Genomic DNA, 15622 nt, shown 5'->3' with positions numbered 1-15622 from the left:
AAATGTCAGGCGGCCCGTGTCGTAGGGGCCCATTGACTGTTCTGCCCTGGGGCCCAGAATTGCTGTCAGCAGCCTGGGTGATCTCATTCAGTGATCACCTCTATGCTGGTGACCCACAGACAGGCCAGAGTAGATGGCAGCTTCTCTGCCTAGGGCCCAGGAAGGAGTCCAGGGTGGAGGGAGGCCTGGGCTCCCGTACACACCTCCGCTCTACCACCTGGAGGCAGTGAACAGAAACCCCAGTGTAGTGGTGCAGTAGCCCACTCCAAAAGGGGAGGGGGAAAGCAGCCTTAGGGAGGCTTCACAAACCCCCACCCAATTAGAAAGGGCCTGTGGGGAGCCAATCAGGGCAAGAATAGAAGGCAGCCAATCAGGGCCCGTCTGGGCCCTATGAAAAGGCTGCAGAGTGAGAGGAGATGAGTCTAGCCCTGACCAGCAAGGGTGAAGGCTGGCTCCCGGTGGAAGGAGCAGCACCTCAGACAGAGCAGTGCTAGGCAGGCTCAGGGGAGCAGAGGGAGAGCTCCAGCCTATTACCTGCCAGGCTGAGGGTCCTGACAAAAAGGGCTGAGAAGGTGCAAGAGCCAAGGGGAAGTGGCCTAACACGAGCCGTAGAGGGGAGAGAAGGAAGGCAGGACATGGCTACTGCCAGACAGTCCCTGGGTTGGGACCCAGCATAGTGGGTGGGCCTGGGTCCCCTGCCTTCCCCCATTGCCTTGCACTTGCTACGGAGGAGTGTGGCCAAGACAGACTGTGGTTGGCCCCTGAGGTGAGGGGCTAGACCTTGAGGCTGCAGTTGGCCATGGAGGCCAGTGCAGAGACTGCGGACGGACTGCTGATACCCCCAGAAGGGGGCAGAACGGAGTTGGGGACACAGCCCGAAGCGGACGCTGCGGTCCAGGGAGCAATATGGGTCCAACTACAGGCTGTGGGGACAGAGTAGAGCAGACACCAGGCGAGACACCAGCTGAAGGCAGCGCACTCAAACCTGACTGAGATAATTCCCAGACTGACCAGCAGGAGGTGCTGCAGTGGTGAGTCTGTGCCTTGTCACACCCAGCAATCAAGGGGGCAAAGGGACTGGTTGGAGCCCCTGAGCCAAGCGGTGAAGGGGCTTGTGTGATTTGTTTACACTCTTGTTTTGTCCTGGCAGGGCAGGTGGAGGGTCAAGAATTCTTGCACTGGCCAGAGAGCTCAAAGCACCAAATTGCCACCTCATTAAAGCAGCCAATTACCAGACATGGAGAGAAGCTGAACCAGCAGTCACTCTGGGCTGAGAGTCGGGTGAGCAGCCCTGTTACGCTCAGATTCAGGAATCAGGCTTTTCTCATTTAAAAATGTCCAGATGCCTGGTGTCTTGGAGTCACCAGATCTAAAGTCAGCAACTGGCAGAAACAGGCTTCCAGAATTTCAGAGTAATGCAGGATGTCTCTTGCGCTCAGGTGTGTCTAGAGACTGAGGTCTGGAAATTTTGTTAGCTCTTAAGGTATGTTTAAGTGTTTGTACAAAGTGTTCCACTAGTCCCTTTGTAGCAGGGTGGTGTGGAGCTGAACATCTGTGCTGAATTCCATTTAAAGATGTGATGCCTGTCCTTCATCCGCACAATGCCAAAATGACCTTCATGAAGAGTTTCCAAACCCTGAGACTGAAGTGATTTCAGAATGATCACTCGTATTCCCCCCTAAAACACAACTGTGATTCACAGATAATTCACACAGATGAGACACAAATGGTGTAAACTGGGGATTGTTTTGATCCAGTGCTATGCCTTGTAGTGCCATCCCATTCACCAGAGAAAGCACATCATCCTTAGTGGTTTCTTTGTTGATGTCTGTGCTAGTGACAGGTAACCTAGCCATCAAATTGAGAGAAAGAACTTTGTCTGAAGTTTCTTTGGGTTGACAAGAGCTTGGGCATGGCAGCTGTGACTGCCCATCAGCATTGATGTGCTGAGCCCCTTTACTGAACTGAATAGTAATATAATGTAATAATTGGAGATATACCAATCTCCTAGAACTGCAAGGGAGCTTGAAAGATCATTAAGTCCAGCCCCCTGCCTTCACTAGGACCAATTTTTGCCCTAGATTCCTAAGTGGCCCCTTCAAGGATTGAACTCATAACCCTGGTTTGAGCAGGCCAATGCTCAAACTACTGAACTATTAAATAAAGGTTTTTAACCTATCCTTTAAATCGGCTTCTATACTCAATGACTGGAAGTTAGCTAATGTAACACCAATATTTAAAAAGGGCTCTAGAGGTGATCCTGGCAATTACAGACTGGTAAGTCTAACATCGGTACCGGGCAAATTAGTCAAAACAATAGTTAAGAATAAAATTGTCAGACACATAGAAAAACAAACTCTTGAGCAATAGTCAACATGGTTTCTGTAAAGGGAAATCGTGTCTTACTAATCTATTAGAGTTCTTTGAAGGGGTCAACAAACATGTGGACAAGGGGGATCCGGTGGACATAGTGTACTTAGATTTCCAGAAAGCCTTTGATAATGTCCCTCACCAAAGGCTCTTACGTAAATTAAGCTGTCATGGGATAAAAGCGAAGGTCTTTTCATGGACTGAGAACTGGTTAAAAGACAGGGAACAAAGGGTAGGAATTAATGGTAAATTCTCAGAATGGAGAGGGGTAACTAGTGGTGTTCCCCAAGGGTCAGTCCTAGGACCAATCCTATTCAACTTATTCATAAATGATCTGGAGAAAGGGATAAACAGTGAGGTGGCAAAGTTTGCAGATGATACTAAACTGTTCAAGATAGTTAAGACCAAAGCAGACTGTGAAGAACTTCAAAAAGATCTCACAAAACTAAGTGATTGGGCAACAAAATGGCAAATGAAATTTAATGTGGCTAAATGTAAAGTAATGCACATTGGAAAAAATAACCCCAACTATACATACAATATGATGGGGTCTAATTTAGCTACAACTAATCAGGAAAGAGATCTTGGAATCATTGTGGATAGTTCTCTGAAGATGTCCACGCAATGTGCAGAGGCAGTCAAAAAAGCAAACAGGATGTTAGAAATCATTAAAAAGGGGATAGAGAATAAGATGAAGAATATATTATTGCCCTTATATAAATTCATGGTACGCCCACATCTTGAATACTGCTTACAGATGTGGTCTCCTCATCTCAAGAAAGATATTCTGGCATTAGAAAAGGGCAACTAAAATGTTTAGGTGTTTGGAACGGGTCCCATATGAGGAGAGATTAAAGAGGCTAGAACTCTTCAGCTTGGAAAAGAGGAGACTAAGGGGGGATATGATAGAGGTCTATAAAATCATGAGTGATGTGGAGAAAGTGGATAAGGAAAAGTTATTTACTTATTCCCATAATACAAGAAATAGGGGGTCACCAAATGAAATTAATAGGCAGCAGGGTTAAAACAAATAAAAGGAAGTTCTTCTTCACACAGCGCACAATCAATTTGTGGAACTCCTTACCTGAGGAGGTTGTGAAGGCTAGAACTATAACAGCGTTTAAAAGGGAACTGGATAAATTCATGGTGGTTAAGTCCATTAATGGCTATTAACCAGGATGGGTAAGGAATGATGTCCCCAGTCTCTGTTCATCAGAGGATGGAGATGGATGGCAGGAGAGAAATCACCTGATCATTGCCTGTTAGGTTCGCTCCCTCTGGGGCACCTGGCATTGGCCACTGTCGGTAGACAGATACTGGGCTAGATGGACCTTTGGTCTGACCCGGTACAGCCGTTCTTATGTTATGTTCGTCCTGCACTGGCTCAGGCATTTTGCAGCTGCCTATAAAGTGTATTCAATTGAGCCCTCACTGAATGCCTCGGTTATCTGTGTTACTAGAAAGCCATGCTTAGGGTCAATATTCATCTCCTTGCATCAACCCCATAACACATGTACAGCCATTATACTAATCGTGATTTCCCAAAATTATAACAATTGTTTTCACAAATTAGTGGTTTACTCAAGAAGTACTTGACCCAGGGAATCCAGATGAGGCCCCCAAAATGTAACCCTTCTGCCAGATGGAGCCGGCAGCAACAAGGGCCAGGTTCAATATCTAGGGGTTCTTTTTTTTAACAATACAACACAGAACCGGCTTGCCCTCCCATCCAGTTGTGACTGTCACAGACTCACAGATCGTGCCCACTCGTGGCCCCATGTGGTCCGTGGGGGGTGCCCCTTCCAGTGCAACAGCCCTTCTTGGGGGTCCACTCTCTCTTGGAGTCAGGCCCCTCCACCTCCTGGAGCTGCACCTCTCTGAGCCTTAGCACGTCTGTCTCTGCCATGGGCTCCTTCAGGGAGTCCACTCGCTCTGGACCCCCCGGGCCTCCTCACCCCCAAAGGGGTTGATGCCCCCTGTTCTCTAGATTGGAGTGACTCTCAGCCACCATAAAACAGGAGATAAATTGAGAGTTGAACACAGCACAAGAAACTCTCAGGGCCTCAGGCCTGGCCTCCCTCAGCACAGCATATCCCAGTCCCGCTGCACCCAGGTGGGCTCTGCCTGCTCCCCCTCTCCAGCCCAGAGCCCCCCTGCTTCCCAGCTGGGCCTCCGATATCCCCGGCCCCAAGCCCCCTCTGTCCATTATCTTCTCTCCAGGGAAACAGGGTCGCCTGGGCCTTCTGTCCCCTCTTCTGTCCTCTGGCCCCTCTGGCTGGAGCCGGCTGGTCAGGTCACCGGGGTCCTCTCTCCGCAGCCCATTGTCCTCCCACTGGCCAGAACTGGCTGCGACTCCTGAGCCAGGTCTCCGGGTCACCAGTCGCTGGGGTCTCCATCCTCCAGGCCATCAGCCAGGGTCCCAAGTTCCCTTTCCAGTCCTCTGTAACAACAAACTCCCTCTCCCCTCACCTCATTAAACCAGTAACACCCGAGGACGCTGAGTCCCACCCACTGTGCATGCAAACTACTGGAAAACACAGACAACCCCAAGAAAACCCCCCACTTTGTCACAGTGACGTTGCAGTCTACATGATTTTATAAAAATATGCTAATGGGTGAATATAATATAACTGGAATATGCTTCATGCAAAAGGTCTCATGTAAGGTATCATTACAAAGCTTATTGTCTACTGAGTGTGGTCATCCTATTTGTATAAATGTTCCACTCTTCTATCTGAAACTAGAAATATGAAATATAACTCTGAGGGCCTATTGTAATTATGCAAAGTGTGGGCCATTAATGGTGGTTTGGAATCTTAATGACTCCCATTAACCAGGACGATTGACGGTAGATGGCTCTGTTTGCAGGCCTTCCTGTGAGTCAGGCTGGGAGGAATGAAGGCTTGGGGTCTTACAGTGACATGTGATTATCTCACGTGAATGGAATCCATCTTTAACCTGGTGCTTTTCCAGTGAGAGGCGATATGGGAACCCAGAGGGACAAAGGATTCCCGCCTTATGCAAAAGATATCATAGAATCTCAGGGTTGGAAGTGGGTGGAACAGGAAAAAGAGGGAACCATCATGAGGAATCCCCTAGCTACCACCTGAGCTGGAACAAGGGCTCTACCAGGGGAAAGAATTGTGCCTAGGCCTGGAAGGTGTCCAGTCTGAGAACAAAAATTACTGAAGCATCTCTGAGGGTGAGATTATCTGTATTCAGTTTGACTATGACTAGACATAGATTTGCATGTTTTATTTTATTTTGCTTGGTGACTGAAGGGTTAAAATCCATGTGCATTTTATATAACAACCTGGTGTATGGATTGTGGCAGCTCTTTCTCAGACCCAAAGTCCAGAGTTTGGTCAAGAGACCAGAGGCCTAGCAAATAGTGATCAGCTGAGGGAAAGCTGGGGTCAATAGATAATCTTGTTTTGCTAAAATAGGCCTGGTCAGCAAATTGCCAGGTGTTGGAGCTAAGAACTAAATAATTGTGTCTTATTCAGAGTTTCAAATTGAACAAAGGATCCCTGTTCCTATTGTGTCAGTCTCTTCTGTAGGGAACGTTCTTCCCACAGATCCAACCTTGAGTTTATGAAAAGTTGGCACATGTCAGTATAAGATATGGCATCCTCCCACCTCCCTTCCCTGGGACCAATGCCTGCCTTAAGACATAAAGGGGACAATCTTTATTGCCATATACTTTCACTGTTTCTTTGCTTTAACCTCTAGGAATGTACCTGTTGGACAATCAAAGGAGTTGCTCCATTCCTATGGACCTCAAATCAGAATTCAACATATATATTTTATACTAATAACATTTTATTAAAGTATTAATTAAATGTTAATTTGCTAACTTGAGACCATGGGCAGAGACATTATGTAACCTTTTAACCATTGGCTAATGTGCTATCTTGTCTTGCTGCAAAACCTATCCCGGGCTGTGGAACTGCCTACCCCATCACTTTCCCCCACCCATGGAAAATCTATATATTCTATAGTAATCAATTGATTGACAGTGTCTCTGAGCCTAATAAGCAAGGTGACACTCCGCCAGCACTGTGTGTAATAAACTCCTATGCTTGGCCTCTACACGGTGTGGATTTATGTCCTTCAGTGACTTACTTTGTTCTGTCTGTTACTACTTGGAATCACTTAAATCCTACTTTCTGTATTTAATAAAATCACTTTTTACTTATTAATTAACTCAGAGTATGTGTTAATGCCTGGGTGGGCAAACAGCTGTGGATCTCTCTCTATCAGTGTTATAGAGAGCAAACAATTTATGAGTTTACTCTGTATAAGCTTTATACAGGGTAAAATGGATTTATTTGGGTTTAGACCCAGTGGTGAGCTGGAGACGCTTCGCACCGGTTTGCACGAACCGGTTGCTAAATTTAGAAGCCGGTTTAGAACGGGTTGTTAGGGTTACCATACAGCCAGCAGCCCCCGCTGCTGCTGGGAGACAAGACACCTCGCTCTGTGCAGCTAGAGCATCCTTTGCCCGAGCGCTACCTTCCCCCGTTTGCCCCGCAGCCCCCCGAACCTCATCACCCCCAATTCCTCTCCCCACCCCCAGCCTCGTCACACCCGTATTCCGCCCCTCCCCCTACGCCTCCCCAATGAGTCTAGTATTACCTTGGGCTCCGGCAGTCTGATTGAATCAAACTGCAGCTCTCAGCCTGCCAGAGCTGATTCAATCACTCTGCGGGAGCCCAAGGTAAGAGGAGACTTGGAGGGGAGGAATCCGGGGGTGACGAGGCTCGAGGGGGGGAGAGGAATTGGGGGTGATGAGGCTGGGGGGGAAGAAGAGGGATGGGATCCCAGGGTGACAGTGAGTTCCCGGTCTGTATGTTCTAAATAATACCAGCTGTTCCCCTAGCCAGGGGCGGCTCTAGCCATTTCACTGCCCCAAGCACAGCGGCATGCCGTGGGAGGCGCTCTGCCGGTCACCGGTCCCGCGGCTCCGGTGGACTTCCCGCAGGCGTGCGTGCGGATGCTCCACTGAAGCCGCGGGACCAGCGGACCCTCCGCAGGGACGCCTGCGGGAGATCCACTGGAGCCGCCTGCCGCCCTCCCGGCGACCGGCAGAGCGCACCCCGTGGCATGCCGCCCCAAGCACACGCTTGGCGTGCTGGGGCCTGGAGCCGCCCTGCCCCTAGCAAAATCCTCTCCTCTACATTTCCTTTCTATTTTTGCCTCATTTTCTCCAGTTTATAGTTCTGTTTTTAAAGCCTATATTATCTATTCATGTTAATCTGTCTTTGTTTCAGACAGGGTTAAATATGTAACTTGTTTTACATAGAAAAATAGCTAGAGAGATAATGGTAAGACTATATCACCCAGCATTCTAAAGAGGATCTGTCCTTTACACTTTGTGACTAGGAAAAACAAAACTTGTCTTTGAATTTTATTAACCAATGTAATTGCTTTTAACACATCAGGAAGAAAGGCAATGACTTTAAGACCTGTTTGTATAATAATGGAAATACTCTAGTTTCTCACTGGCTAACTGTTAAAACATCATTTATTTTGTTTACAGCCACTGGCAGTAGCTATATAGTCCCCTACCCCACGATGGTGTTCTGTAACTTTTGCCATGGCTACGGTCTAAATTCTTGCCAAGCTTTTCATCATATCCACAGAACAGAGATTAAATTAATGTAACTGCTAGCTTCAATTCATACTAGTGCTTGTAAAAACTGCTTCATCAAAGCACTTCGTTCAATTTTGCAATAAATATCAGAATCCAATAAAGACTATTAAATCTGACTTATTGGCTACATACGTATTATATTTGGAGATGCAGTCACCTATTATTCAACAGTGAGTTTCGGGGGGCAGCTGTCAGGGGGCAGGGGTGTGGAGGGGGTCGGGGCAGTCAGGGGCCAGGGATCAGGGTGAGTTTTGTAGGGGCGGGACCTGGGGGTAGTTAGAGTGGGGATCTTGGGAGTCGGTGGTCAGGGGACAAGGAGCAGGGGTGGGGTTGATGGATTGTAGGTTCTGAGCAGGGGTGGCTCCAGGCCCCAGCACGCCAAGCGCGTGCTTGGGGCGGCATGCCACGGGGGGTGCTGCCGGTCACCGGGAGGGCAGCAGGCAGCTCCGGTGGACCTCCCGCAGGCGTGCCTGTGGAGGGTCCGCTGGTCCCGCGCCCGGTGGAGCATCCGCTGGCACGCCTGCGGGAGGTCCACTGGAGCCGCGGGACCGGCGACCGGCAAAGCACTCCCCGTGTTGTGCCGCTGTGCTTGGGGCGGCGAAATGGCTAGAGCTGCTCCTGGTTCTGAGGGGGGCGGTCGGGGGCAGGATGTGGAGGGGTGTTGGATGGGGAGGACAGCTGTTTTGGGAGGCACAGCCTTCCCTACCTGGCCCCTGATACAATTTTGCAACCCCAATGTGTGGGGCCAGCTTTAGGAAGTGTGGGGCCTGATTTGAACAGTTTTGACAGGTCCCCGGCAGGGATGAACTTAAAAAAAAAAACACGTAAAAAAACACATGGGGCTTACTCACCGGGCGGCGCTCCAAGTCTTCGGCGGCACTTTGGTGGCAGGCATTCACTCGCTCTGAGTCTTCGGTGGCACTGAAGGACCCGCTGCCGAAGTGCTGCTGAAGACCCAGAGTGAATGAAGGACCGGCCGCTAAAGACCCGGTAGGGAACCGGTTGTTAAGATTTTGGCAGCTCATCACTGTTTAGACCCCATTGGGAGCTGGGCATCTGAGTGCTAAAGACAAGAACACTTCTGTTAGCTGGTTTCAGTCAAGCCTGCAGCTGTTAGGGGACGTGGTTCAGACCCGGGTCTGGGTTTGCAGCAGGCTAGTGGGTCTGACTCAAACCAGACAGGGCACTGAAGTCCCAATCTGGGAGGGCAGGGAAAGCAGGGGCAGAAATACTCTTGGCACATCAGGTGGCAGCTCCCAAGAGGGTTTCTGTGATCCAACCCATCACACCAGTAACCTGGGAAACACCAGTAACCTCTAAGAGGCAATACTTCCCCTCTCACAAGCAGTGAGAATCTGTCTAGAAAATAAAATTTTAATAAAAATGGGAAAGTAACCCAGCATTAATTTGGGAAAACACCACAAGCATGATTCAGGAGCTTATGATCATGAGCAAAACACCCATCCCAGAGTACATTGGGCAGTGTCCTTTGGCTCAGGTTCTCAACTTGCAGTGAGAAAGTCCAACACACAAAATTTCCTTCAATGTGCCCTTCCCCTCTCCCTTCACCACACCCCACTCACAGTTGTTGTCCTTTGTCAGTGAAGACCCAGAGTTCAGAGGTGCAAACTCCCCTTCCAACCCGGGAGGAATCACATTGTGCGCTCCACTGGTCAGCTGCTTGCTCAGCCGCAGGGCTGCCCAGAGAATTCAGGGGGCCTGTGGCAAAGAAATTTTGGGGGCCCCTTCTATAAAAAAATTGCAATGCTATGTTCTTCTGGGGGCCCTTGCAGGGCCCACAGCAAATTGCCCCACTTGCTCCCCCCCACGGGCGCCCCTGGGAAAAATAAACCTTCCGCATTTCGGCACAAACCGTTTTGAGAAAACTTCTTTACAAGGTATCAGTGGTTCTCAGCATCAGCTAGTGATAAAAGGCCTTAAAGCTCATTAAAAGGGTTGGACAAATATTTTCTATCAAAACTTTTTCTGGATCGAAAACTAGGGGTTTTTAAAAAGCAGAAAAAAATCACGGACAATGTCTGCTTTCCTTCAAAATTTGTTGTGGTTTTTTTGATTGGAAAGCTAAAATTAGTCTGCCAAAACCTGAACATGGTTTGAGGTTTCAGAAGTGTGCGGCCAAATATTTGCTGCTTGCTGTGTTTGATTGTTTAAAGAAACAATAAAAAAATTCTGCTTAAAAAAAATCCAAAACTTTTGAACCACCTCAGCTTGTAACCAAACATCTGAGCCCATCCAGGCAGAGATTTTTCCAGGTTTCTGATACTCTGCTGGCTTCCTTGACTCCTATCTGTCTCCATAACTTTGGCTTCATTTAGGTTAGAACATAAGAACAGCCATACTAGGTCAAACCAAAGGCCATCCAGCCTAGTATCCTGTCTACTGACAATGGCCAATGCCAAGTGCCCCAGAGGGAGTGAACCTATCAGGTAATGATTAAGTGATCTCACTCCTGCCATCCATCTCCACCCTCTGACAAACAGAGGCTAGGGACACCATTCCTTACCCAGCCTGGATAATAGCCATTAATGGACTTAATCCCCATGCATTTATCTGTTTCCTAGAGACTGGCTCCATGTAGTCCCTCACAAACTGGAGATGGTTACTGTGGGTTTGTCTTTAGTATAGCTTATGTACATACTCCACGACTGAGCATTTGAGCTTGTTCCAGAATCTGGGATAAGCCAATGTTGTCAAAACTGAAATGCTCAAAGTAGCACTTGCACGTGAATGGACACAAGGTGCTAAAATTAAATTCATCCAGAGGTTCTCAAACTGGAGGTCAGGACACCTCAGGGGGTCACGACATTATTACTGGGGGTCATGAGCTGTCAGCCTCCACCTCAAATCCCGCTTTGCCTCCAGCATTTATAATAGTGTTAAATATATAAAAAAGTGTTTTCAATTTATAAGGGGGGGGCTCTAGGAATTTCGCACTCAGAGGTTTGCTATGTGAAAGCGTCACCAGGACAAAAGTTTGAGAACCCTTGGTAGGGTTGGGAAGGGTATTGCTCTTCTCATGTGATCCCTCCCCCGAGTGGCTAATTTTAAATGAAGCTACCCTCCCCTGACATGAATCTCCCTATGGCGCTGAACAGGGCCGGCTCCAGACCCCAGTGCGCCAAGCGCGTGCTTGGGGCGGCGTGCCGCGGGAGGGCGGCAGGCGGCTCCAGTGGACCTCCCGCAGGCGTGTCTATGGAGGGTCCGCTGGTCCTGCGGCTCCGGTGGAGCATCCGCAGGCATGCCTGCGGGAGGTCCACCAGAGCCACGGGACCAGCGGACCCTCCGCAGGCACGTCTGCAGGAGGTCCACGGGAGCCGCGGGACCGGCGACCGCCAGAGCGCCCCCCGTGGTGTGCTGCCCTGCTTGGGGCAGTGAAATTCCTAGAGCCGCCCCTGGCACTGAAATTACATGTAGACTATAATATGGCATTTGAGAAGTGAAAGGGATGGGAGCCCTAGTGGAAAAGCTAACAGCTTGGCTCTCCTGCAAGCCTCAAACTGCTGCATGAGCTGTAGGGTGGGGAAGGCTGTGCCTCCCAAACAGCCTGGCCCTGCCCCCTATCCAACCCCCACCCACTTCCTGACCCCTGACTGCTCCCCTCAGAATCCCTGACCCATCCTGCTCCTTGTCCCTTCACCGTCCCCCAGAGACCCCCCCCACCACCACCACCCTGGGACCCCACCCCTGCTCCCTGTCTGCCCCAACCCCTATCCACCCCCTGCTGAGTCCTGACAGACCCCTTGAAACACCCACAATCCAACTCCTCCCCATTCCCTGCCCCTGACCGCCCCCCCAACTCCCTGCCCCTTAGCCAACCCCCCTGGCCCCAGCCTCTTACCCCCGGCTCCCTCCTCACCCGGAGCCTCAGCGCCTCGCCCAACAGCTGCAGCGTGTCTCCAGCGGGGCCTGAGCTGCGTCCCGCTCAGAGCCGTGTGGTGAGGGGGTGGGGCTGCGAGCTCCACGCCGAGCGGAGGCAGCTGAGCTCAGCCCAGAGCTCCCAGCCCCGCCCCTCACCACGCGGCTCTGAGTGGGGCAGGACTCAGGGGCCCCGGCGGAGACACGCTGCGGCGCTGATCTGAGGATGCCGCTTGATGCGCTGAGGCTCCAGGAGAGGGGCGGAGGCGGGAGCCTCAACTGTTCTCTCAGGGGCCCCTTTGGAGCCCAGGGCCTGGGGAAAATTGCCCCACTTGCTCCCCCCCCTCTGGGCGGCCCTGTTCGCTGGCTCCTTTTCTCCAGCTCATTTACTCCTGATGTCGTCTGCTGAGGAGAGGGGACCAGAGAGCCCCACGGTGCATGAGCCAATGGGGGGAGGGGTCACATAGCAGCTTTAATTTACAGATACATGCTGTGGAGACCACAGCTCCCAGCATGCAATGCTCCTCCTCGAGCTGCATGGCCTAGCTGAGCACCCTCGCACTCAGCACCACCGTTCTGGTGGCTCCACAGCCCCATACACGGTGGGAGATTTGGTCTCAGCTCCTGGTGCCATATCACAGACCCACCATGCCAGCTGGATCTAGGGCCTGGCTGTGCCATGGGGACCCTCTGCTCTGAGGGTGGCTCTGTAGTCAGGGCTGAGGCATGCTGTTATCTGGTGCGAGGGTGGGGGGGTGATTTGCAATGTCGCTGCCTGTGCAGCACCTATTCTTTGCTTAAAGAGAGGAATTTAATTAGCTCTTTAATAAGCTGAAAATCCGAAAGGCCTCCTGCGAAAAGTGGAAACATGGACAAATTGCGAAGGAGGAGAACAAAAGAACAGTGCAAGCACCTAGGGCCAAAACCAGAAAAGCAAAGACACAAAATGCGAGTTACACTAGCAGGGGAGATGAAAGGAACTCAAAGTGGTTCTATAAGTACATTCGCAGAAAGAGAAAGGAAAGTTTAGACCCACTGCTTAGTGGGGAGGGAGAGCTAGTAATGGATGACACCAAGAAGGCTGAGGTGTTTAATGCCTCTTTTGTTTCTGTCGTCACTAAAAAGGTAAATTGTTGCCAGATACTTAACACAATTAATATTAACCACAAGTGGGAAAGAATTAAAACCAAACAGGGAAAGAACAGGTGAAAGACTATTTAGATAAATTAGATGTATTCAAGTCAGCAGGGCCTGATGAAATTCACCCCAGGGTATTTCAGGAAGTAGCTGAAGCCGTCTTGGAACCATTAGCGATTATCTTTGACAACTCGTGGAGGATGGGTGAGATCCCAGAGAACTGGAGAACAAACATGGGATCTCTCGTTAAAAGGGGAACAAATTGGCCCCGGGGGATTATAGACCAGGCAGCCTAACTTCAATATCTGGAAAGATACTGGAACAAATGATTAACCAATCAGCTTGTGAGCACCAGGAGGATAACAGGGTTACACGGAATAGCCAGCAGGGATTTGTCAGAACAAATTGTGCCTGACCAGCCGAATTTCCTTCGGTGACGGCGTTACTGGCCGAGCGGCTGCAGGGAAGCAATAGATGTGGTAGGTCTTGGTTTCAGAAAGAGGCTCTTGCCTTCTGCTGGCAGGGCTGCGTGGCAGTGAGGACTCTGTTAAAGGCCCTGTATCCTACTGGTTCCTCTCAGCAGAGCTGAGCTGAGGATGGCGAACAGTGGACGGTGCAGAGCTGAGGTGGTGACTTTGAGGTGCCAGGCAGCACAGAGGTGGCGTGAACACACGCCCTGGTGCAGAGGTAGCTTGGGCGGAAGCTGCACAGAGCAGCAGCCTCCCCAAGGGACTCCAGTGCAGGCCCCTCTACCCAGTCATTAAAGCTGAAACTACCCCAGCTGGGTCTGGTGGTAAAGCCTCTGGAGCTGCCCAGGCAACAGGGACCTGCCAGAGCCCCAGGGCTTCCCCACGGCAGGACAACAAGCCCTGAGTGGGGGAGCTGGGGGAGGGGCCAGGATGCACCAGCTGCTCACAACTGCCAGAGGAGGCCAGAGGCTGGAACTATTGTTGAGGTGCCCCAAGGGGGTTGGCATCTTACCCAATATTCTAAATTCATTAATTGCTGGTTTTCCCAAGTTTCTGTTCTCCCCCACCTCATTCCCCTCCCCAGTCATATTCTCTTTGTTTAAATCCCCGGACTCAGTACCTGCAAATGGGGAAGTATTGGCCAGCCAGGGCACTCAGGGTGGGATCTGTAGTTTCCCAGATTTCCAGGTGGGGGCTCGCACTGGTGCTGGGGATGGATGCAGAGGAAAGCGAAGCACAGAAGGGAGAGGGGATTTGGGGAGTGTGCGCAGGGGATGCAGAGGTGGAAGAGGCAGGGTGGGAATGTGGAGGAGAAGAGATAGAGGTAACTCCGGTTGCTCTGCATTGCTCCAGTGATGCAAAGCAGGTAACCGGGCACCCGGCATGCACTGCTCTGCACAGCACTCCAGTGACTGGGACCATACAAGTTTAAAATAAAATTACTTACAAATGATCATAGTAAAAGAATAACACAGATATTTGGTGGGGGGGGAGTAAAACCAGCCCCAACAGATGTTTATCCAACCTGTTCTCCAGTGATTAGTATTTCACAACCTCCCTTGGAAGCCTGTTCCAGAGTTTAACTACCCTTATAGTCAGAAAGTTTTTCCTAATATCGAACCTAAATCTCCACTGCTGGAGATTAAGCCCTTTGCTTCTTCTCCTACCTTTAGTGTAGAAAGAGAAAAATTTATCACTCTGCTCTTTGTAGCAGCCCTTAACATAGCTGATGACTGTTATCTTTCATTTTGATCAAAAATGCTGAACTTTTCATTCAGTGAAAGTTTTGATAGTTCAACTCTTTTAACCGGATTTAGGCTGAAAATAAAAAGTGGAGTCGCGTGTGCAATACTGAGGAAGTTCAACACCCCACAAGTGTATCCCAAAGCCATTCAGTGCCCCCCCATCCTACCCTGGCACCTTTTCCTGGGCTGTGCTGTCTGGAGTATGGGGCGGTGCTGGGCTGATGGCTGCCAAGTTGAAAATGACACCAGAGAGCCCCGCACCAGTGCCCCAGTGCTGATGAATCACTTCTCTGCTGGGAGAGACTCGCTGAGTTCCTGCCCGGCACCAGACGGCATGATGGACCATGGCTGATGTATCCCCATGGTACAGAGCCATGAGATGGGAGCTGAGAACAGGCATGCTCACTGCATGGGGCAGGCACTCCAGCACCGATACAGGAGGGGATGGGAACATCCATCAATAATATAATAATAATTGGAGATATACCAATCTCCTAGAACTGGAAGGGACCTTGAAAAGGTCATCGAGTCCAGCCCCCTGCCTTCACTAGCAGGACCAATTTTTGCCCTAGACCCCTAAGTGGCCTCCTCAAGCATTGAGCTCACAAGCCTGGGTTTAGCAGACCAATGCTCAAACCACTGAGCTATCCCTCTCCCAATAGGAATGGAGCAGTTCACACCTCTGTGAGCCTCCTGGGGCAAAGACTGTAACTTGCTAGAATGCAGTTTTAGCCACTAGAGAGCATGTCTGGTTTGTTTTACTGTAGCCTTTCCTCTCTCTTTCACTCTTACCTGAAATCGCTCACGGGTCTGTTTGTTAGTACACGTGCCCTTGTTTCATTGCAAAACTCACTGAGTGCTGCATGCTA

Source organism: Mauremys reevesii, unplaced genomic scaffold (assembly GCF_016161935.1).
Source record: "Mauremys reevesii isolate NIE-2019 unplaced genomic scaffold, ASM1616193v1 Contig3, whole genome shotgun sequence".
Lineage (NCBI taxonomy): Eukaryota > Metazoa > Chordata > Testudines > Geoemydidae > Mauremys > Mauremys reevesii.
This window is presented reverse-complemented; position numbering follows the sequence as displayed.